The sequence below is a fragment of the Salvelinus fontinalis genome, chromosome 26 (assembly GCF_029448725.1).
Source record: "Salvelinus fontinalis isolate EN_2023a chromosome 26, ASM2944872v1, whole genome shotgun sequence".
In the NCBI taxonomy this organism is placed as follows: domain Eukaryota; kingdom Metazoa; phylum Chordata; class Actinopteri; order Salmoniformes; family Salmonidae; genus Salvelinus; species Salvelinus fontinalis.
Genome location: NC_074690.1, coordinates 4965416 through 4987868, shown reverse-complemented (window position 1 = coordinate 4987868; position 22453 = coordinate 4965416). Strand labels below are relative to the sequence as shown.

Below are 22453 nucleotides of genomic sequence, written 5' to 3'. Positions count from 1 at the left end.
CAAGTATAAACACCATGGGACCAGGCAGCCGTCATACCGCTCAGGAAGGAGACACGTTCTGTCTCCTAGAGATTAATGTACTTTGGTCTGAGAAGTGCAAATCAATCCCAGAACAACAGCAAAGGACCTTGTGAAGATGCTGGAGGAAACAGGTACAAAAGTATCTATATCGACATAACCTGAAAGGTCTCTCAGCAAGGAAGAAGCCCCTACTCCAAAACCGCCATAAAAAAGACAGACTACGATTTGCAACTGCACATGGGGACAAAGATCGTACTTTTTGGAGAAATGTCCTCTGGTCTGATGAAACAAAAATAGAACTGTTTGGCCATAATGACCATCGTTATGTTTGGAGGAAAAAGGGGGAGGCTTGCAAGCTGAAGAACACCATCCCAACCGTGAAGCACGGGGGTGGCAGCATCATGTTGTGGGGGTGCTTTGCTACAGGAGGGACTGGTGCACTTCCCAAAATAGATGGCATCATGAGGACGGAAAATGATGTGGATATATTGAAGCAGCATCTCAAGACATCAGTCAGGAAGTTAAAGCTTGTTCGCAAATGGGTCTTCCAATGGACAAAGACCCCAAGCATACTTCCAAAGTTGTGGCAAAATGGCTTAAGGACAACAAAGTCAAGGTATTGGAGTGGCCATCACAAAGCCCTGACCTCAATCCTATAGAAAATGTGTGGGCAGAACTGAATAAGCGTGTGCGAGCAAGGAGGCCTACAGACCTGACTCAGTTACACCAGCTCTGTCAGGAGGATTGAGCCAAAATTCAACCAACTTATTGTGGGAAGCTTGTGGAAGGCTACCAGAAATGTTTGACCCAAGTTAAACAATTTAAAGGCAATGCTACCAAATACTAATTGAGTGTATGTACATTTCTGACCCCCTGGGAATGTGATGAAAGAAATAAAAGCTGAAATAAATCACTCTACTATTATTCTGACATTTCACATTCTTAAAATAAAGTGGTGACCCTAACTGACCTAAGACAATTATTTTTTACACTGATTAAATGTCAGGAATTGTGAAAAACTGAGTTTAAATGTATTTGGCTAAGGTATATGTAAACTTCAGACTTCAACTGTAGCTGGTAGTCCCATCCAGCTGGTAGTCCCATCCAGCTGGTAGTCCCATCCAGCTGGTAGTCCCATCCAGCTGGTAGTCCCATCCACCTGGTAGTCCCATCCACCTGGTAGTCCCATCCACCTGGTAGTCCCATCCACCTGGTAGTCCCATCCACCTGGTAGTCCCATCCACCTGGTAGTCCCATCCACCTGGTAGTCCCATCCACCTGGTAGTCCCATCCACCTGGTAGTCCCATCCAGCTGGTAGTCCCATCCACCTGGTAGTCCCATCCACCTGGTAGTCCCATCCACCTGGTAGTCCCATCCACCTGGTAGTCCCATCCACCTGGTAGTCCCATCCAGCTGGTAGTCCCATCCAGCTGGTAGTCCCATCCAGCTGGTAGTCCCATCCAGCTGGTAGTCCCATCCACCTGGTAGTCCCATCCAGCTGGTAGTCCCATCCAGCTGGTAGTCCCATCCACCAAACTACCAGGTGTGAAACAGAGCAGACAAACACCCCTGTCACTGACGATCCAACAGGTGAAGAAGCTGGATGTGGAGGTCCTGGGCTGGTGTGGTTACACGTGGTCTGCGGTCTAAAACGATGTAGGCAGGCGGCTTATGGTAGAGAAATGAACATTAACTTGTCTGGAAACAGCTCTGGGACCAACGCTTTACATGCCTTTACATTTGTGTTCAATGCAACTGTCTAGAAATTAAGAAGGAAATTATCTCAACAGAGAAAAATGTCCTCCTGTGTGCTACCTATATCCCCCCACTAGATTTGCCATACTTTAATGAAGACAGCTTCTCCATCCTAGAGGGGAGATCAATCATTTCCAGGCCCAGGTACATGTACTAGTCTGTGGCGACCTAAATGCTAGAAATGGACAAGAACCTGACACTCTCAGCACACAGGGGGACAAACACCTACCTGGAGGGTACAGCATTCCCTACCAAATATCCCCCCTAGACACAACTATGACAACATAACCAACAAAAGTGGGTCAGCTCTGCAGCTCTGTCGCACGCTGGGTCTATACATAGTCAATAGTAGGCTTTGAGGAGACTCCTATGGTAGGTACACCTACAGCTCATCTCTTGGCAGTAGCACTGTAGACTACTTTATCACGGACCTCAACCCAGAGTCTCTCAGAGCGTTCACAGTCAGTCCACTGACACCCCTATCAGATCACAGCAAAATCTGTCAACTTGAACAGAGATATACTCAATCATGAGGCAAAGCCAAAAGAAACTGCATAGCATTAAAAAAAAACGCTATAGATGGAAGGAAAGTAGTGCGGAAACCAACCAAAAAACAATAAGGCAACAACAAATTCACCCCTTCTAGACAACATCCTGGACAAAACATTCCACTGCAATAGTGTAAACTTGGCAGTAGAAAGCCTAAACAGTATATTTCAGCTTCCTTATAAAATCCCCAAAATTTCAAGCAGACAAACTAAGAAAATTAACAACAAAATTATGAATTGTTTGATAAAGAATGCAAAAACAGTACTTCAGAAACCAGCTCATTGTAATAGAAGAACCCATAGACTTTAACCACTTCTGGGGGGAAATAAACAACAACACGAAGAGTTATCTAAACAAAATGGAGCTCCATAGTGCGCCTTCAGAAAGTATTCCTTAACTTGATCTACCTTTTGTTGCACTACAAGGTGGGATTTAAATTTGATGTTATTATTCGTATCCCAGAGCCGTTTGCTTGGCTAGTTAGAACCTAATGTTAGCTCGCAAACATTGAACCTGGTTGGTTAGCTAGCTAACATTGAACCTGGTTGGTTAGCTAGCTAACATTGAACCTGGTTGGTTAGCTAGCTAACATTGAACCTGGTTGGTTAGCTAGTTAACATTGAACCTGGTTGGTTTAGCTAGTTAACATTGAACCTGGTTGGTTTAGCTAGTTAACATTGAACCTGGTTGGTTTAGCTAGTTAACATTGAACCTGGTTGGTTTAGCTAGTTAACATTGAACCTGGTTGGTTAGCTAGTTAACATTGAACCTGGTTGGTTAGCTAGCAAACATTGAACCTGGTTGGTTAGCTAGCAAACATTGAACCTGGTTGGTTTAGCTAGCTAACATTGAACCTGGTTGGTTTAGCTAGCAAACATTGAACCTGGTTGGTTAGCTAGCTAACATTGAACCTGGTTGGTTAGCTAGCAAACATTGAACCTGGTTGGTTAGCTAGCAAACATTGAACCTGGTTGGTTAGCTAGCAAACATTGAACCTGGTTGGTTAGCTAGCTAACATTGAACCTGGTTGGTTAGCTAGCTAACATTGAACCTGGTTGGTTAGCTAGCAAACATTGAACCTGGTTGGTTAGCTAGCTAACATTGAACCTGGTTGGTTAGCTAGCTAACATTGAACCTGGTTGGTTAGCTAGCAAACATTGAACCTGGTTGGTTAGCTAGCTAACATTGAACCTGGTTGGTTAGCTAGTTAACATTGAACCTGGTTGGTTAGCTAGCTAACATTGAACCTGGTTGGTTAGCTAGCTAACATTGAACCTGGTTAGTTAGCTAGCTAACATTGAACCTGGTTGGTTAGCTAGCTAACATTGAACCTGGTTGGTTTAGCTAGCTAACATTGAACCTGGTTGGTTAGCTAGCTAACATTGAACCTGGTTGGTTAGCTAGCTAACATTGAACCTGGTTGGTTAGCTAGCTAACATTGAACCTGGTTGGTTAGCTCCCAGCAGATTCATGCCGGGTAGTAACGACATGATTTGGCACTATGTTCATTGTTGTTTAACTAGATAATGTTAGCTGGCTGGCTCGTTAGCTAACATTACGTGACGTGTATGATCTTACATGTTGTTTACCTAGCTAGGTTCATTGTTTAGCTAGCTAGCTACGTGTCTTAACAAAAGGCAAGTAACCATTTCGGGTGTGTTGGTAAATTCAGTCTGAGTATGCCAAAGTGCAGAATAACTGATGAATTTACGAACGGTGTCCCTACCTAGACAAGTTCTGCAGCCACGCCACGGAGCGCAGCGAGCCACTGCGACAGCTAACACAAGGACTCACTGTGGGAGTGGTCAGAGAGACATGAGCTGCCTGTCAATAAAATCAGGGATACCATTACACAGACCTCTGTGCTGAAATACTACAACCCAACAGAGCAGCTTGTACTACAGTGTGATGCTTCAGAGAGTGGGTTAGGAGCAGCCTTGATGCAGGGAGGACAACCAATAGCATACGCCAGCAGAGCCCTGTCAGAGACTGAAAAAGGGTACGCACAGATAGAGAAGGAGCTGCCAGCAGAGCCCTGACAGAGACTGAAAAAGGGTATGCACAGATAGAGAAGGAGCTGCCAGCAGAGCCCTGACAGAGACTGAAAAAGGGTATGCACAGATAGAGAAGGAGCTGCTTGCAGAGCCCTGACAGACTGAAAAAGGGTACGCACAGATAGAGAAGGAGCTGCTTGCAGAGCCCTGACAGACTGAAAAAGGGTATGCACAGATAGAGAAGGAGCTGCTTGCAGAGCCTTGACAGACTGAAAAAGGGTATGCACAGATAGAGAAGGAGCTGCTTGCAGAGCCCTGACAGACTGAAAAAGGGTATGCACAGATAGAGAAGGAGCTGCTTGCAGAGCCCTGACAGACTGAAAAAGGGTATGCACAGATAGAGAAGGAGCTGCTTGCAGAGCCCTGACAGACTGAAAAAGGGTATGCACAGATAGAGAAGGAGCTGCTTGCAGAGCCCTGACAGACTGAAAAAGGGTATGCACAGATAGAGAAGGAGCTGCTTGCAGAGCCCTGACAGACTGAAAAAGGGTATGCACAGATAGAGAAGGAGCTGCTTGCAGAGCCCTGACAGACTGAAAAAGGGTATGCACAGATAGAGAAGGAGCTGCTTGCAGAGCCCTGACAGACTGAAAAAGGGTATGCACAGATAGAGAAACAAAGCCTCTCCTCAGGGCACCAAAAAGACTACAACACAAGCCTCATGAGACTCCAAAACTACGAGGTCAGTCTCCGATACGTTCTGGGAAAACATGTGGTGCTGGCCGACACCCTGAGCAGGGCAAACCTCACAGAACAAGACAACAGAGGCTCTGTAGAGGTCGAAGTTGAATCAATCATTATGATACACTACCTCCCTGTGTCAAGCGAGAGACTAAAGCACATCGAGAGAGCCGCTGAGCTGGACCGGGGAGCTCCAGACACTGGAAAAATGTGATCCTGCTGGGATGGCCTGAAGAGTAATGACATGTAGCCTTGGAAGTAGCCATGTGTTTTCACAACAGAGATGAGCTGAGTCATTGTGCCTGCCGCCCTCAGGTCAGAGATAAGAGAATCTATTTCTCACACATAGGAACAGAGGGATGTCTGAGAAGAGCTGGTGAGTGTCTACTGGCCTGGAGTGAATGCACAGCTGAGAACATACATGGCACAATGTGGCGCCTGCACTGCATGCGGGTGTGAAACAGACGAGACACTGAGGCCACACGAAGCACCAACAGGGACTCATCTATCAGGCCCATCTCTATATGTCTACCTACTGAAGACCTCATCTCTCAGGCCCATCTCTATATCGCTACCTACTGAAGACCTCATCTCTCAGCCCCATCTCTACCTACTGAAGACCTCATCTCTCAGGCCCATCTCTATATCTCTACCTACTGAAGACCTCATCTATCAGGCCCATCTCTATATCGCTACCTACTGAAGACCTCATCTCTCAGGCCCATCTCTATATCTCTACCTACTGAAGACCTCATCTCTCAGGCCCATCTCTATATCGCTACCTACTGAAGACCTCATCTCTCAGGCCCATCTCTATATCGCTACCTACTGAAGACCTCATCTCTCAGGCCCATCTCTATATCGCTACCTACTGAAGACCTCATCTCTCAGGCCCATCTCTATATCGCTACCTACTGAAGACCTCATCTCTCAGGCCCATCTCTATATCGCTACCTACTGAAGACCTCATCTCTCAGGCCCATCTCTATATCGCTACCTACTGAATACCTCATCTATCAGGCCCATCTCTATATCGCTACCTACTGAAGACCTCATCTCTCAGACCCATCTCTATATCACTACCTACTGAAGACCTCATCTCTCAGACCCATCTCTATATCGCTACCTACTGAAGACCTCATCTCTCAGACCCATCTCTATATCACTACCTACTGAAGACCTCATCTCTCAGACCCATCTCTATATCGCTACCTACTGAAGACCTCATCTCTCAGACCCATCTCTATATCTCTACCTACTGAAGACGTCATCTATCAGGCCCATCTCTATATCGCTACAACACAAAGTATATTGAAACAATATCTGTTTGGGCTCGTTGAGGTCTACAAAATGATTTGTAATAATGTTCTGTTAGACACCCACACATCTAACCACAGTCCCAAGACAACTCACGTTCAGTCATGTCCGCTAGCATTTCTTAATGAGCATTGATGAAAAACGAGGCCACGTCAGGTAATTATCCTCCAACAAAACCCCCGCAATTAGACACCTTCATCAACAGGCGCTAAGAACAGAGTTTCTAAACCTCCCGTACTGTCTTCCGGTGATAGTTTATCTTCTATAAATGGACTAGCTACCAACAACACAGCTACTAAACCTCCCGTACTGTCTTCCGGTGATAGTTTATCTTCTATAAATGGGCTAGCTACCAACAACACAGCTACTAAACCTCCCGTACTGTCTTCCGGTGATAGTTTATCTTCTATAAATGGACTAGCTACCAACAACACAGCTACTAAACCTCCCGTACTGTCTTCCGGTGATAGTTTATCTTCTATAAATGGGCTAGCTACCAACAACACAGCTACTAAACCTCCCGTACTGTCTTCCGGTGATAGTTTATCTTCTATAAATGGACTAGCTACCAACAACACAGCTACTAAACCTCCCGTACTGTCTTCCGGTGATAGTTTATCTTCTATAAATGGACTAGCTACCAACAACACAGCTACTAAACCTCCCGTACTGTCTTCTGGTGATAGTTTATCTTCTATAAATGGACTAGCTACCAACAACACAGCTACTAAACCTCCCGTACTGTCTTCCGGTGATAGTTTATCTTCTATAAATGGACTAGCTACCAACAACACAGCTACTAAACCTCCCGTACTGTCTTCCGGTGATAGTTTATCTTCTATAAATGGACTAGCTACCAACAACACAGCTACTAAACCTCCCGTACTGTCTTCCGGTGATAGTTTATCTTCTATAAATGGGCTAGCTACCAACAACACAGCTACTAAACCTCCCGTACTGTCTTCCGGTGATAGTTTATCTTCTATAAATGGACTAGCTACCAACAACACAGCTACTAAACCTCCCGTACTGTCTTCCGGTGATAGTTTATCTTCTATAAATGGACTAGCTACCAACAACACAGCTACTAAACCTCCCGTACTGTCTTCCGGTGATAGTTTATCTTCTATAAATGGACTAGCTACCAACAACACAGCTACTAAACCTCCCGTACTGTCTTCCGGTGATAGTTTATCTTCTATAAATGGGCTAGCTACCAACAACACAGCTACTAAACCTCCCGTACTGTCTTCCGGTGATAGTTTATCTTCTATAAATGGGCTAGCTACCAACAACACAGCTACTAAACCTCCCGTACTGTCTTCCGGTGATAGTTTATGTAATATAAATGGGCTAGCTACCAACAACCCAGCATGTCAACACAGCTACTAAACCTCCCGTACTGTCTTCCGGTGATAGTTTATGTAATATAAATGGGCTAGCTACCAACAACCCAGCATGTCAACACAGTTACTAAACCTCCCGTACTGTCTTCCGGTGATAGTTTATGTAATATAAATGGACTAGCTACCAACAACCCAGCATGTCAACACAGTTACTAAACCTCCCGTACTGTCTTCCGGTGATAGTTTATGTAATATAAATGGACTAGCTACCAACAACCCAGCATGTCAACACAGCTACTAAACCTCCCGTACTGTCTTCCGGTGATAGTTTATGTAATATAAATGGACTAGCTACCAACAACCCAGCATGTCAACACAGTTACTAAACCTCCCGTACTGTCTTCTGGTGATAGTTTATCTTCTATAAATGGGCTAGCTACCAACAACCCAGCATTTCAACACAGTTACTAACAATGTGGATGTAATGTATTTAGTTAGGTAGCTACTATTCAAGCATCAAAAAGACACACGGGGCGGACATCACATGCAGTTCAGTCGGTGCGACACTCACTGACAAGAGGCTAACTAACGTCAGCTAACGGGCAGATGGTCCCGTGATCTTAGCTAGCTAGCCAAGACGCTAACCGGTTGATATGAAATATGTTTTCGGTCCAATTCAATCCCGACATGAATCAAAAAAAGTTTTCAGATCAAATCGTGCTAGCTAACAATAGTTTTATTGATGGGAACATAACAGATTGACACATGGATTGAGCTGTCATGCTAACATTAGCTAGCTAGTCACTCTCATAAAACGTCAACACTGCTGCTTCTTATCTTCTGCAGCATGAAACAAACCGAAAATAACCTCTTGGCTCTTACCTACACTTTATGAAGTTACATTCGAGAAGAACCGATCCTGTTATCTTGAAAGCTAAACCCGGCAGTTAAATATGTATCTGTGACATTATTTCAAACGGTAAACCTTGAAAATGTCACAGCTGAATGAGAACCCGTTCGATCGTAACGCAAAACTTCCAGGTTGTGGATCCGCCTTCTGACCAACAACGGCCGTTTTCCGGTTGTGTGTGTGAACGGGTGTCGCTGCGCCACCTGGCGGTCAACAGTGGAATAACCTAAATCTGATTCTGCACAATCCCAGCCCAGGCGCCCCCTACTGACCAATAAACACAATTACTTGGATTTCAAATTAACATCCAGACATTTTTATTTTTTATCTGTCACAATCATGTTTCGATTTATTTTTTAGGCCAAAAACAACAAATAAGAAAAGGTGGATTTTATTTTCACCTTGTATTTCAGAACCAGATTGCTAAACTTTCCACCTGGCTTTTATTTTGAAAGCAACCCCATTGCAACACTGGAGCTGCATGATCTTACTGATTGAAGATTTACTGGTATAGACTCCAGCAGCAGACATCTCTCAGGCCCATCTCTATATCTCTACCTACTGAAGACCTCATCTCTCAGACCCATCTCTATATCGCTACCTACTGAAGACCTCATCTCTCAGGCCCATCTCTATTTCGCTACCTACTGAAGACCTCATCTCTCAGACCCATCTCTATATCTCTACCTACTGAAGACCTCATCTCTCAGGCCCATCTCTATATCGCTACCTACTGAAGACCTCATCTATCAGGCCCATCTCTATATCGCTACCTACTGAAGACCTCATCTCTCAGACCCATCTCTATATCGCTACCTACTGAAGACCTCATCTCTCAGACCCATCTCTATATCGCTACCTACTGAAGACCTCATCTCTCAGACCCATCTCTATATCACTACCTACTGAAGACCTCATCTCTCAGGCCCATCTCTATATCACTACCTACTGAAGACCTCATCCATCAGGCCCATCTCTATATCTCTACCTACTGAAGACCTCATCTCTCAGGCCCCTAACCAACAGTAACTCAAACCGTTCAACTTAGAGACACCAAACCAAATTTCACATGTTCAGGACAGTGTTGTCGTCGACTCACTAAACCTTGAGTCCGAGTCAAGTCCCATGTCCCCTGTGTTGGAGTCCGAGTCATGTCCCATGTCCCCTGTGTTGGAGTCCGAGTCAAGTCCCATGTCCCCTGTGTTGGAGTCCGAGTCAAGTCCCATGTCCCCTGTGTTGGAGTCCGAGTCAAGTCCCATGTCCCCTGTGTTGGAGTCCGAGTCAAGTCCCATGTCCCCTGTGTTGGAGTCCGAGTCAAGTCCCATGTCCCCTGTGTTGGAGTCCGAGTCAAGTCCCATGTCCCCTGTGTTGGAGTCCGAGTCAAGTCCCATGTCCCCTGTGTTGGAGTCCGAGTCAAGTCCCATGTCCCCTGTGTTGGAGTCCGAGTCAAGTCCCATGTCCCCTGTGTTGGAGTCCGAGTCAAGTCCCATGTCCCCTGTGTTGGAGTCCGAGTCAAGTCCCATGTCCCCTGTGTTGGAGTCCGAGTCAAGTCCCATGTCCCCTATGTTGGAGTCCGAGTCAAGTCCCATGTCCCCTGTGTTGGAGTCCGAGTCAAGTCCCATGTCCCCTGTGTTGGAGTCCGAGTCAAGTCCCCTGTCCCCTGTGTTGGAGTCCGAGTCGAGTCACGAATCCCTATGGTTAAATCCGAGTCGAGTCCCAAGTCACCAATGGTCGAGTCACTATGTCTGAAGTGATTTCTAATACCAGTGCTTGACTTGGACGGAAGCTGTCTGGAACTTCTATTTTTTGGGGGGGAATTGCTTACCAGCTCCTCTATAAAAACAAAGTTGCCTATTGCTGGTCCAGATTCACACACTGCGGCAAAAAAAATGTTGATCAAAACAGAATGAAGACAGGGGCATTCATTTCCTGATTCTGATTTGTTCAGATTATTTTTGTCGCTAGTCTGTGAATCTGTGAGTGACAGAGTAGGCTGTTCCAGATGGCTCAGATTGAAAATGTGCCATCCTGAAGCATGACGTGTTGTTTGTGGTTTTAGGCTGGGTTTCTGTACAAGCACTTTGTGACATCGACTGATGTATAAAGGGATTTTATAAATACATTTGATTTGTTCAAAGTTGTCAAATGAGGGTTTGTAAAGGTCATGATAAAATCATGGAAATTAGTTTCATAATTGTTGTTAATGTAATTCATGAAAGCACACAAATTTGATCAATACATTTTTTTTTAAAGACATATTAGCCATTACCGGCATGACCCTTCAGTCTGTGGTGCTGCGTGTGTCTCTGTACGAGGGGCCGTTGGAGGAGAGAGAGCACGACATTTCACCAGCAGGTATAAAATAATGACAGACTAATTAGATCCCCAATTCAAAGCATAACTTGTTGCAGTTTTAGCTAGTTAAATATAGCTAACTAAACATTAATTTCCCACCGGCACTGTAGAGCCTAAATACATCTTCACCGTTGGAAAGCTGTGATTCCCTTTAATTAAACAGTAGCCATGCAATTGTGAACATTGTGACATTAAAAATGTTCAATCCCAATTGAAAAATACCCCTCCCCTGAAACATCAATATTTTAGCCTTATATACAGTGGGGCAAAAAAGTATTTAGTCAGCCACCAATTGTGCAAGTTCTCCCACTTAAAAAGATGAGAGAGGCCTGTAATTTTCATCATAGGTACACTTCAACTATGACAGACAAAAGGAGGGGAAAAAATCCAGAAAATCACATTGTAGGATTTTTAATGAATTTATTTGCAAAATATGGTGGAAAATAAGTATTTGGTCAATAACAAAAGTTTATCTCAATACTTTGTTATATACCCTTTGTTGGCAATGACAGAGGTCAAACGTTTTCTGTAAGTCTTCACAAGGTTTTCACACACTGTTGCTGGTATTTTGGCCCATTCCTCCATGCAGATCTCCTCTAGAGCAGTGATGTTTTGGGTCTGTTGCTGGGCAACACTGTTTGCCCCACTGTATATAAACAAATGTAGTTAGATACCTTGCTTTGAAGAAGCCTGTCTACCTTATCCATATGATCCCTGATTTATTGAACGAGAGAATACTTTTATAAAGACAAAAGTATTTGGTTGTAAATGTTGAAAAATCCAAGCCTGCACGCCCAGCAGCTGTCTAGATGGAGGGTTGACCACATGTTGACCACATGTGACTAACAGTCAAGTTCTATGTGGGCTTAGAGCCTTGATCAAGGGCACAATGGCAGGTGAGTGTAGGTCTACATGGGATCAGACAGCAGCTTTCCAGTGTCAATAATGCCCACCTTTTCATGTAAGCTATAATATTAGTCATGGAAAATGTGTATTAACTATTAACAGTGAATAATCATGTCTCTATAGCATAATGGCATTTGTGAATTTCGGTGAACAGTCTAATGGACCGACTTCTTACATTTTGATTTATGATTTAACCTTTATTCCTGGGGCGGCAGGTAGTCTAGTGGTTAGAGTGTAGGGGCGGCAGCTAGCCTAGTGGTTAGAGTGTAGGGGCGGCAGGTAGTCTAGTGGTTAGAGTGTAGGGGCGGCAGGTAGCCTAGTGGTTAGAGTGTAGGGGCGGCAGGTAGCCTAGTGGTTAGAGTGTAGAGGCGGCAGGTAGCCTAGTGGTTAGAGTGTAGGGGTGGCAGGGAGCCTAGTGGTTAGAGTGTAGAGGCGGCAGGTAGCCTAGTGGTTAGAGTGTAGGGGCGGTAGGTAGCCTAGTGGTTAGAGTGTAGAGGCGGCAGGTAGCCTAGTGGTTAGAGTGTAGAGGCGGCAGGTAGCCTAGTGGTTAGAGTGTAGGGGCGGTAGGTAGTCTAGTGGTTAGAGTGTAGGGGCGGCAGGTAGCCTAGTGGTTAGAGTGTAGAGGCGGCAGGTAGCCTAGTGGTTAGAGTGTAGAGGCGGCAGGTAGCCTAGTGGTTAGAGTGTAGGGGTGGCAGGGAGCCTAGTGGTTAGAGTGTAGAGGCGGCAGGTAGCCTAGTGGTTAGAGTGTAGGGGCGGTAGGTAGCCTAGTGGTTAGAGTGTAGGGGCGGCAGGTAGCCTAGTGGTTAGAGTGTAGGGGGGGCAGGTAGCCTAGTGGTTAGAGTGTAGGTGCGGCAGGTAGCCTAGTGGTTAGAGTGTAGGGGCGGCAGGTAGCCTAGTGGTTAGAGTGTAGGGGCGGCAGGTAGCCTAGTGGTTAGAGTGTAGGGGCGGCAGGTAGCCTAGTGGTTAGAGTGTAGGGGCGGCAGGTAGCCTAGTGGTTAGAGTGTAGGGGGGGCAGGTAGCCTAGTGGTTAGAGTGTAGGGACGGCAGGTAACCTAGTGGTTAGAGTGTAGGGGCGGCAGGTAGCCTAGTGGTTAGAGTGTAGGGGCGGAAGGTAGCCTAGTGGTTAGAGTGTAGGGGCGGCAGGTAGCCTAGTGGTTAGAGTGTAGGGGCGGCAGGTAGCCTAGTGGTTAGAGTGTAGGGGTGGCAGGTAGTCTAGTGGTTAGAGTGTAGAGAGGGCAGGTAGCCTAGTGGTTAGAGTGTAGGGGCGGCAGGTAGCCTAGTGGTTAGAGTGTAGGGGCGGCAGGTAGCCTACTGGTTAGAGTGTAGAGGCGGCAGGTAGTCTAGTGGTTAGAGTGTAGGGGCGGCAGGTAGCCTAGTGGTTAGAGTGTAGGGGCGGCAGGTAGCCTAGTGGTTAGAGTGTAGGGGCGGCAGGTAGCCTAGTGGTTAGAGTGTAGGGACGGCAGGTAGCCTAGTGGTTAGAGTGTAGGGGCGGCAGGTAGCCTAGTGGTTAGAGTGTAGGGGCGGCAGGTAGCCTAGTGGTTAGAGTGTAGGGACGGCAGGTAGCCTAGTGGTTAGAGTGTGGAGGCGGCAGGTAGCCTAGTGGTTAGAGTGTAGGGGCGGCAGGTAGCCTAGTGGTTAGAGTGTAGGGGCGGCAGGAAGCCTAGTGGTTAGAGTGTAGGGGCGGCAGGCAGCCTAGTGGTTAGAGTGTAGGGGCGGCAGGTAGTCTAGTGGTTAGAGTGTAGGGGCGGCAGGTAGCCTAGTGGTTAGAGTGTAGGGGCGGCAGGTAGCCTAGTGGTTAGAGTGTAGAGGCGGCAGGTAGCCTAGTGGTTAGAGTGTAGGGGTGGCAGGGAGCCTAGTGGTTAGAGTGTAGAGGCGGCAGGTAGCCTAGTGGTTAGAGTGTAGGGGCGGTAGGTAGCCTAGTGGTTAGAGTGTAGAGGCGGCAGGTAGCCTAGTGGTTAGAGTGTAGAGGCGGCAGGTAGCCTAGTGGTTAGAGTGTAGGGGCGGTAGGTAGTCTAGTGGTTAGAGTGTAGGGGCGGCAGGTAGCCTAGTGGTTAGAGTGTAGAGGCGGCAGGTAGCCTAGTGGTTAGAGTGTAGAGGCGGCAGGTAGCCTAGTGGTTAGAGTGTAGGGGTGGCAGGGAGCCTAGTGGTTAGAGTGTAGAGGCGGCAGGTAGCCTAGTGGTTAGAGTGTAGGGGCGGTAGGTAGCCTAGTGGTTAGAGTGTAGGGGCGGCAGGTAGCCTAGTGGTTAGAGTGTAGGGGGGGCAGGTAGCCTAGTGGTTAGAGTGTAGGGGCGGCAGGTAGCCTAGTGGTTAGAGTGTAGGGGCGGCAGGTAGCCTAGTGGTTAGAGTGTAGGGGCGGCAGGTAGCCTAGTGGTTAGAGTGTAGGGGCGGCAGGTAGCCTAGTGGTTAGAGTGTAGGGGCGGCAGGTAGCCTAGTGGTTAGAGTGTAGGGGGGGCAGGTAGCCTAGTGGTTAGAGTGTAGGGACGGCAGGTAACCTAGTGGTTAGAGTGTAGGGGCGGCAGGTAGCCTAGTGGTTAGAGTGTAGGGGCGGAAGGTAGCCTAGTGGTTAGAGTGTAGGGGCGGCAGGTAGCCTAGTGGTTAGAGTGTAGGGGCGGCAGGTAGCCTAGTGGTTAGAGTGTAGGGGTGGCAGGTAGTCTAGTGGTTAGAGTGTAGAGAGGGCAGGTAGCCTAGTGGTTAGAGTGTAGGTGTGGCAGGTAGCCTAGTGGTTAGAGTGTAGGGGCGGCAGGTAGCCTAGTGGTTAGAGTGTAGGGGCGGCAGGTAGCCTAGTGGTTAGAGTGTAGAGGCGGCAGGTAGTCTAGTGGTTAGAGTGTAGGGCGGCAGGTAGCCTAGTGGTTAGAGTGTAGGGGCGGCAGGTAGCCTAGTGGTTAGAGTGTAGGGGCGGCAGGTAGCCTACTGGTTAGAGTGTAGAGGCGGCAGGTAGTCTAGTGGTTAGAGTGTAGGGGCGGCAGGTAGCCTGGTGGTTAGAGTGTAGGGGCGGCAGGTAGCCTAGTGGTTAGAGTGTAGGGGCGGCAGGTAGCCTAGTGGTTAGAGTGTAGGGACGGCAGGTAGCCTAGTGGTTAGAGTGTAGGGGCGGCAGGTAGCCTAGTGGTTAGAGTGTAGGGGCGGCAGGTAGCCTAGTGGTTAGAGTGTAGGGACGGCAGGTAGCCTAGTGGTTAGAGTGTGGAGGCGGCAGGTAGCCTAGTGGTTAGAGTGTAGGGGCGGCAGGTAGCCTAGTGGTTAGAGTGTAGGGGCGGCAGGAAGCCTAGTGGTTAGAGTGTAGGGGCGGCAGGCAGCCTAGTGGTTAGAGTGTAGGGGCGGCAGGTAGTCTAGTGGTTAGAGTGTTGGACAAGTAACTGAAAGGCTGCTAAATTGAATCCCCGAGCTGACATGGTAAAAATCCGTCGTTCTGCCCCTGAACAAGGTAGTTAACCCACTGTTCCTTGGCCTTCAATGTAAAAAAAAATAAAAAATTGTTCCTAACTGACCTGACTTGTCAGCAACCTTTCGGTCACTGGCCCAACGCTCTAACCACTAGACTACCTGCTGGTTACTGGTCCAACGCTCTAACCACTAGGCTACCTGCTGGTTACTGGCCCAACGCTCTAACCACTAGGATACCTGCTGGTCACTTGCCCAATGCTCTAACCTCCAGGCTACCTGCTGGTTACTGGCCCAACACTCTAACCACTAGGATACCTATTGGTTACCTGCTGGTCACTGGCCCAACGCTCTAACCACTAGACTACCTGCTGGTTACTGGCCCAACACTCTAACCACTAGGCAACCTGCTGGTTACTAGTCCAACGCTCTGACCACTAGGCTACCTGCTGGTTACTAGTCCAACACTCTAACCACTAGGCTACCTGCTGGTTACTAGTCCAACACTCTAACCACTAGGCTACCTGCTGGTTACTAGTCCAACACTCTAACCACTAGGCTACCTGCTGGTTACTAGTCCAACACTCTAACCACTAGAATACCTGCTGGTTACTAGTCCAACACTCTAACCACTAGGCTACCTGCTGGTTACTAGTCCAACACTCTAACCACTAGGCTACCTGCTGGTTACTAGTCCAACACTCTAACCACTAGACGACCTGCTGGTTACTAGCCCAACACTCTAACCACTAGACGACCTGCTGGTTACTCACCCAACACTCTAACCACTAGACGACCTGCTGGTTACTAGTCCAACGCTCTAACCACTAGGCTACCTGCTGGTTACTAGTCCAACACTCTAACCACTAGACTACCTGCTGGTTACTAGTCCAACACTCTAACCACTAGACGACCTGCTGGTTACTAGTCCAACACTCTAACCACTAGGCTACCTGCTGGTTACTAGTCCAATGCTCTAACCTCTAGACTACCTGCTGGTTACTCGCCCAACACTCTAACCACTAGGCGACCTGCTGGTTACTAGTCCAATGCTCTAACCTCTAGACTACCTGCTGGTTACTAGTCCAACACTCTAACCACTAGGCTACCTGCTGGTTACTAGTCCAACACTCTAACCACTAGACGACCTGCTGGTTACTAGTCCAACACTCTAACCACTAGGATACCTGCTGGTTACTAGTCCAACACTCTAACCACTAGGCTACCTGCTGGTTACTAGTCCAACACTCTAACCACTAGACGACCTGCTGGTTACTAGTCCAACACTCTAACCACTAGGATACCTGCTGGTTACTAGTCCAACACTCTAACCACTAGGCTACCTGCTGGTTACTAGTCCAACACTCTAGCCACTAGGCTACCTGCTGGTTACTAGTCCAACACTCTAACCACTAGGCTACCTGCTGGTTACTAGTCCAACACTCTAACCACTAGACGACCTGCTGGTTACTAGTCCAACACTCTAACCACTAGGCTACCTGCTGGTTACTAGTCCAACACTCTAACCACTAGGCTACCTGCTGGTTACTGGCCCAACACTCTAACCACTAGACGACCTGCTGGTTACTAGTCCAACACTCTAACCACTAGGCTACCTGCTGGTTACTAGTCCAACACTCTAACCACTAGACGACCTGCTGGTTACTCGCCCAACGCTCTAACCACTAGACTACCTGCTGGTTACTAGTCCAACACTCTAACCACTAGACGACCTGCTGGTTACTAGTCCAACACTCTAACCACTAGGCTACCTGCTGGTTACTAGTCCAATGCTCTAACCTCTAGACTACCTGCTGGTTACTCGCCCAACACTCTAACCACTAGGCTACCTGCTGGTTACTAGTCCAATGCTCTAACCTCTAGACTACCTGCTGGTTACTAGTCCAACACTCTAACCACTAGGCTACCTGCTGGTTACTAGTCCAACACTCTAACCACTAGACGACCTGCTGGTTACTAGTCCAACACTCTAACCACTAGACGACCTGCTGGTTACTCGCCCAACGCTCTAACCACTAGACGACCTGCTGGTTACTCGCCCAACGCTCTAACCTCTAAAAAGACAGCTGCTGCACTCTTTCCATCCCAAGTGAAGCCGTTTAATAAATCATGTTTACTTTGCAGTCAGTTGGTTCCATATTTATCCCTTTGACTCTTTGCACCATCTGCTGAAAAACGCTGGAGAGGAAAAGGACCGATTTGGAATTTGTGTTACTGCAGCTACTCTTCCTGGGTTTTATTATGGATCCCCATTAGTTCCTGTCAAGGCAGCAGTTAGTCTTCCTGGGGTTTATTATGGATGCCCATTAGTTCCTGCCAAGGCAGCAGCTACTCTTCCTGAGGCTTATTATGGATCCCCCATTAGTTCCTGCCAAGGCAGCAGCTACTCTTCCTGGGGTTTATTATGGATCCCCATTAGTTCCTGTCAAGGCAGCAGCTACACTTCCTGGAGTTTATTATGGATCCCCATTAGTTCCTGCCAAGGCAGCAGCTACTCTTCCTGGGGTTTATTATAGATCCCCATTAGTTCCTGCCAAGGCAGCAGCTACTCTTCCTGGGGTTTATTATGGATCCCCATTAGTTCCTGTCAAGGCAGCAGCTACTCTTCCCGGGGTTTATTATGGATCCCCATTAGTTCCTGCCAAGGCAGCAGCTACTCTTCCTGGGGCTTATTATGGATCCCCCATTAGTTCCTGCCAAGGCAGCAGCTACTCTTCCTGGGGTTTATTATGGATCCCCATTAGTTCCTGCCAAGGCAGCAGCTACTCTTCCTGGGGTTTATTATGGATCCCCCATTAGTTCCTGCCAAGGCAGCAGCTACTCTTCCTGGGGTTTATTATGGATCCCCATTAGTTCCTGTCAAGGCAGCAGCTACTCTTCCTGGGGTTTATTATGGATCCCCATTAGTTCCTGCCAAGGCAGCAGCTACTCTTCCTGGGGTTTATTATGGATCCCCATTAGTTCCTGCCAAGGCAGCAGCTACTCTTCCTGGGTTTTATTAAGGATCCCCATTAGTTCCTGCCAAGGCAGCAGCTACTCTTCCTGGGGTTTATTATGGATCCCCATTAGTTCCTGCCAAGGCAGCAGCTATTCTTCCTGGGGTTTATTATGGATCCCCATTAGTTCCTGCCAAGGCAGCAGCTACTCTTCCTGGGGTTTATTATGGATCCCCATTAGTTCCTGCCAAGGCAGCAGCTACTCTTCCTGGGGTTTATTATGGATCCCCCATTAGTTCCTGCCAAGGCAGCAGCTACTCTTCCTGGGGTTTATTATGGATCCCCCATTAGTTCCTGCCAAGGCAGCAGCTACTCTTCCTGGGGTTTATTATGGATCCCCATTAGTTCCTGCCAAGGCAGCAGCTACTCTTCCTGGGGTTTATTATGGATCCCCATTAGTTCCTGCCAAGGCAGCAGCTACTCTTCCTGGGGTTTATTATGGATCCCCATTAGTTCCTGCCAAGGCAGCAGCTACTCTTCCTGGGGTTTATTATGGATCCCCATTAGTTCCTGCCACGGCAGCAGCTACTCTTCCTGGGGTTTATTATGGATCCCCATTAGTTCCTGTCAAGGCAGCAGCTACTCTTCCTGGGGTTTATTATGGATCCCCATTAGTTCCTGCCAAGGCAGCAGCTACTCTTCCTGGGGTTTATTATGGATCCCCATTAGTTCCTGCCAAGGCAGCAGCTACTCTTCCTGGGGTTTATTATGGATCCCCATTAGTTCCTGCCACGGCAGCAGCTACTCTTCCTGGGGTTTATTATGGATCCCCATTAGTTCCTGTCAAGGCAGCAGCTACTCTTCCTGGGGTTTATTATGGATCCCCATTAGTTCCTGCCAAGGCAGCAGCTACTCTTCCTGGGGTTTATTATGGATCCCCATTAGTTCCTGCCACGGCAGCAGCTACTCTTCCTGGGGTTTATTATGGATCCCCATTAGTTCCTGTCAAGGCAGCAGCTACTCTTCCTGGGGTTTATTATGGATCCCCATTAGTTCCTGCCAAGGCAGCAGCTACTCTTCCTGGGGTTTATTATGGATCCCCATTAGTTCCTGCCAAGGCAGCAGCTACTCTTCCTGGGGTTTATTATGGATCCCCATTAGTTCCTGCCAAGGCAGCAGCTACTCTTCCTGGTGTTTATTATGGATCCTCATTAGTTCCTGCCAAGGCAGCAGCTACTCTTCCTGGGGTTTATTATGGATCCCCATTAGTTCCTGCCAAGGCAGCAGCTACTCTTCCTGGGGTTTATTATGGATCCCCATTAGTTCCTGCCAAGGCAGCAGCTACTCTTCCTGGGGTTTATTATGGATCCCCCATTAGTTCCTGCCAAGGCAGCAGCTACTCTTCCTGGGGTTTATTATGGATCCCCATTAGTTCCTGTCAAGGCAGCAGCTACTCTTCCTGGGGTTTATTATGGATCACAATTAGTTCCTGCCAAGGCAGCAGCTACTCTTCCTGGGATTTATTATGGATCCCTATTAGTTCCTGCCAAGGCAGCAGCTACTCTTCCTGGGGTTTATTATGGATCCCCATTAGTTCCTGCCAAGGCAGCAGCTACTCTTCCTGGGGTTTATTATGGATCCCCCATTAGTTCCTGCCAAGGCAGCAGCTACTCTTCCTGGGGTTTATTATGGATCCCCATTAGTTCCTGTCAAGGCAGCAGCTACTCTTCCTGGGGTTTATTATGGATCCCCATTAGTTCCTGCCAAGGCAGCAGCTACTCTTCCTTGGGTTTATTATGGATGCCCATTAGTTCCTGCCAAGGCAGCAGCTACTCTTCCTGGGGTTTATTATGGATCCCCATTAGTTCCTGCCAAGGCAGCAGCTACTCTTCCTGGGGTTTATTATGGATCCCCATTAGTTCCTGCCAAGGCAGCAGCTACTCTTCCTGGGATTTATTATGGATCCCTATTAGTTCCTGCCAAGGCAGCAGCTACTCTTCCTGGGGTTTATTATGGATCCCCATTAGTTCCTGCCAAGGCAGCAGCTACTCTTCCTGAGGGCCAGCAAAAATTAAGGCAGTAATATACATTATATTTTTAAACATTAAAATACATTTTCCAAAAGATTTTACAATACGTGAAGTGTGTGACCTCAGGCCACTATTCACTATTGTACATGTGTGTTTATACCTGTGTGTGTCTCTTATCCGTGTTTTAAATCTGATTCTACTGCTGCATCAGTTACCTGATGTGGAATAGAGTTCCATGTAGTCATGACTCTATGTAGTACTGTGCGCCTCCCATAGTCTGTTCTGGACTTGGGGACTGTGAAGAGACCTCTGGTGGCATGTGTTGTGGGGTATGTATGAGTGTCTGAGCTGTGTGCTCGTAGTTTAAACAGACCTCTGGTGGCATGTCTTGTGGGGTATGTATGGGTGTCTGAGCTGTGTGCTCGTAGTTTAAACAGACCTCTGGTGTCTTGTGGGGTATGTATGGGTATCTGAGCTGTGTGCTCGTAGTTTAAACAGACCTCTGGTGTCTTGTGGGGTATGTATGGGTATCTGAGCTGTGTGTTAGTAGTTTAAACAGACCTCTGGTGTCTTGTGGGGTATGTATGGATGTCTGAGCTGTGTGTTAGTAGTTTAAACAGACCTCTGGTGGCATGTCTTGTGGGGTATGTATGAGTGTCTGAGCTGTATTCTAATAGTTTAAACAGACCTCTGGTGGCATGTCTTGTGGGGTATGTATAAGTGTCTGAGCTGTGTGTTAGTAGTTTAAACAGACCTCTGGTGGCATGTCTTGTGGGGTATGTATGAGTGTCTGAGCTGTATTCTAATAGTTTAAACAGACCTCTGGTGGCATGTCTTGTTGGGTATGTATAAGTGTCTGAGCTGTATTCTAATAGTTTTAACAGACCTCTGGTGGCATGTCTTGTGGGGTATGTATAAGTGTCTGAGCTGTATTCTAATAGTTTAAACAGACCTCTGGTGGCATGTCTTGTGGGGTATGTATGAGTGTCTGAGCTGTATTCTAATAGTTTAGACAGACAGCTCAGTACATTCAACATGTCAACACTTCTCACAAATACAAGTAGTGATGAAGTCAGTCTCTCTACTTTGAGAGATTGCCAGGAGAGATTGACATGCATATTAATGTTGGCTCTCTGAGTACATTTAAGGGCCAGCCGTGCTGCCCTGTTCTGGGCCAGCTGTAATTTCCCCAAGTCCCTCTTTGTAGTACCTGACCACACAACTAGGCAGTAGTACAGGTGCAACAAAACTAGGGCCTGTAGGTCCTGCCTTGTTGATGTTAAGGAGGCAGAGCATCGCTTTATTATAGACAGACTTCTCCCCATTTTAGCTACTGTTGTATCAATATATTTTGACCATGACAGTTTACAATCCAGGGTTACTCCAAGCAGTTTAGTCACCTCAACTTGCTCAATTTCCACATTATTCATTACAAGATTTAGTTGAGGTTTAGTGAGAGACTATTCCCAAGTACCATAATTTTTGTTTTTTTAAATATTCAGGACTAATTTATTGTCCCCCATTCTGAAACTGACTGCAGCTCTTTGAGTGTTGCAGTCATTTAAAAAGGAGGAATTGACTTTGGGGGTGACCAGCTGCAGCGTGTGGGTGTTGCTATGGTGACCAGTGAGCTGAGATAAGGCGTCCCATCCGCCTGACAGCTGTGGCATATCAAGAAGCTGATTAAACAGCATGATCATTACACAGGTGCATCTTGTACTGGGGGACAATAAAATTCCACTAAAATGTGCAGTTGTCACAAACCACAGATGTCTCAAGGTGTTTGGCTGATTGCAGGAATGTTGCCGGAAATTAGCATCCGATTACCATTAAGCCGTCTCCAAAATCGTTTTAGAGACCTTGGCAGTACATCCAACCGCAGACCACGTGTAACCATGCCAGCCCAGGACCTCCACATCCGGCTTCTTCACCTGCGGGATTGTCTTACACCAGACCCTCAGACGGCTGATTAAACTGGGGGGGTATGGGCAGGCATAAGCTACAGACAACGAACACAATTGCTTTTTATTGATGGCAATTTGAATGCACAGAGATACTGTGAAGAAATCCCGTGGCCCGTTGTCGTGCCGTTCATCGACCTCCATCACCTCATGTTTCAACATAATGCACGGCCCCGTGCCATAACGATCTATACACAATTCCTGGAAGCTGGAAATGTCCCAGGTCTTTCGTAGC

At 47.3% G+C, this 22453-nt stretch overlaps 1 protein-coding gene across 1 annotated transcript in view; it reads right to left on the bottom strand.

The window, feature by feature from the left end:
* Positions 1-8778, bottom strand: part of LOC129823577 (ubiquitin carboxyl-terminal hydrolase 33-like) — a 110015-nt gene extending 101237 nt beyond the window's left edge. Inside the window, exon 1 of the mRNA XM_055882417.1 lies at positions 8607-8778. The gene's annotated coding sequence lies outside the window, so the exon portion shown is untranslated. The remainder of the gene's footprint in view (positions 1-8606) is intronic.
* Between the last annotated feature and the right edge of the window lie 13675 nt (positions 8779-22453).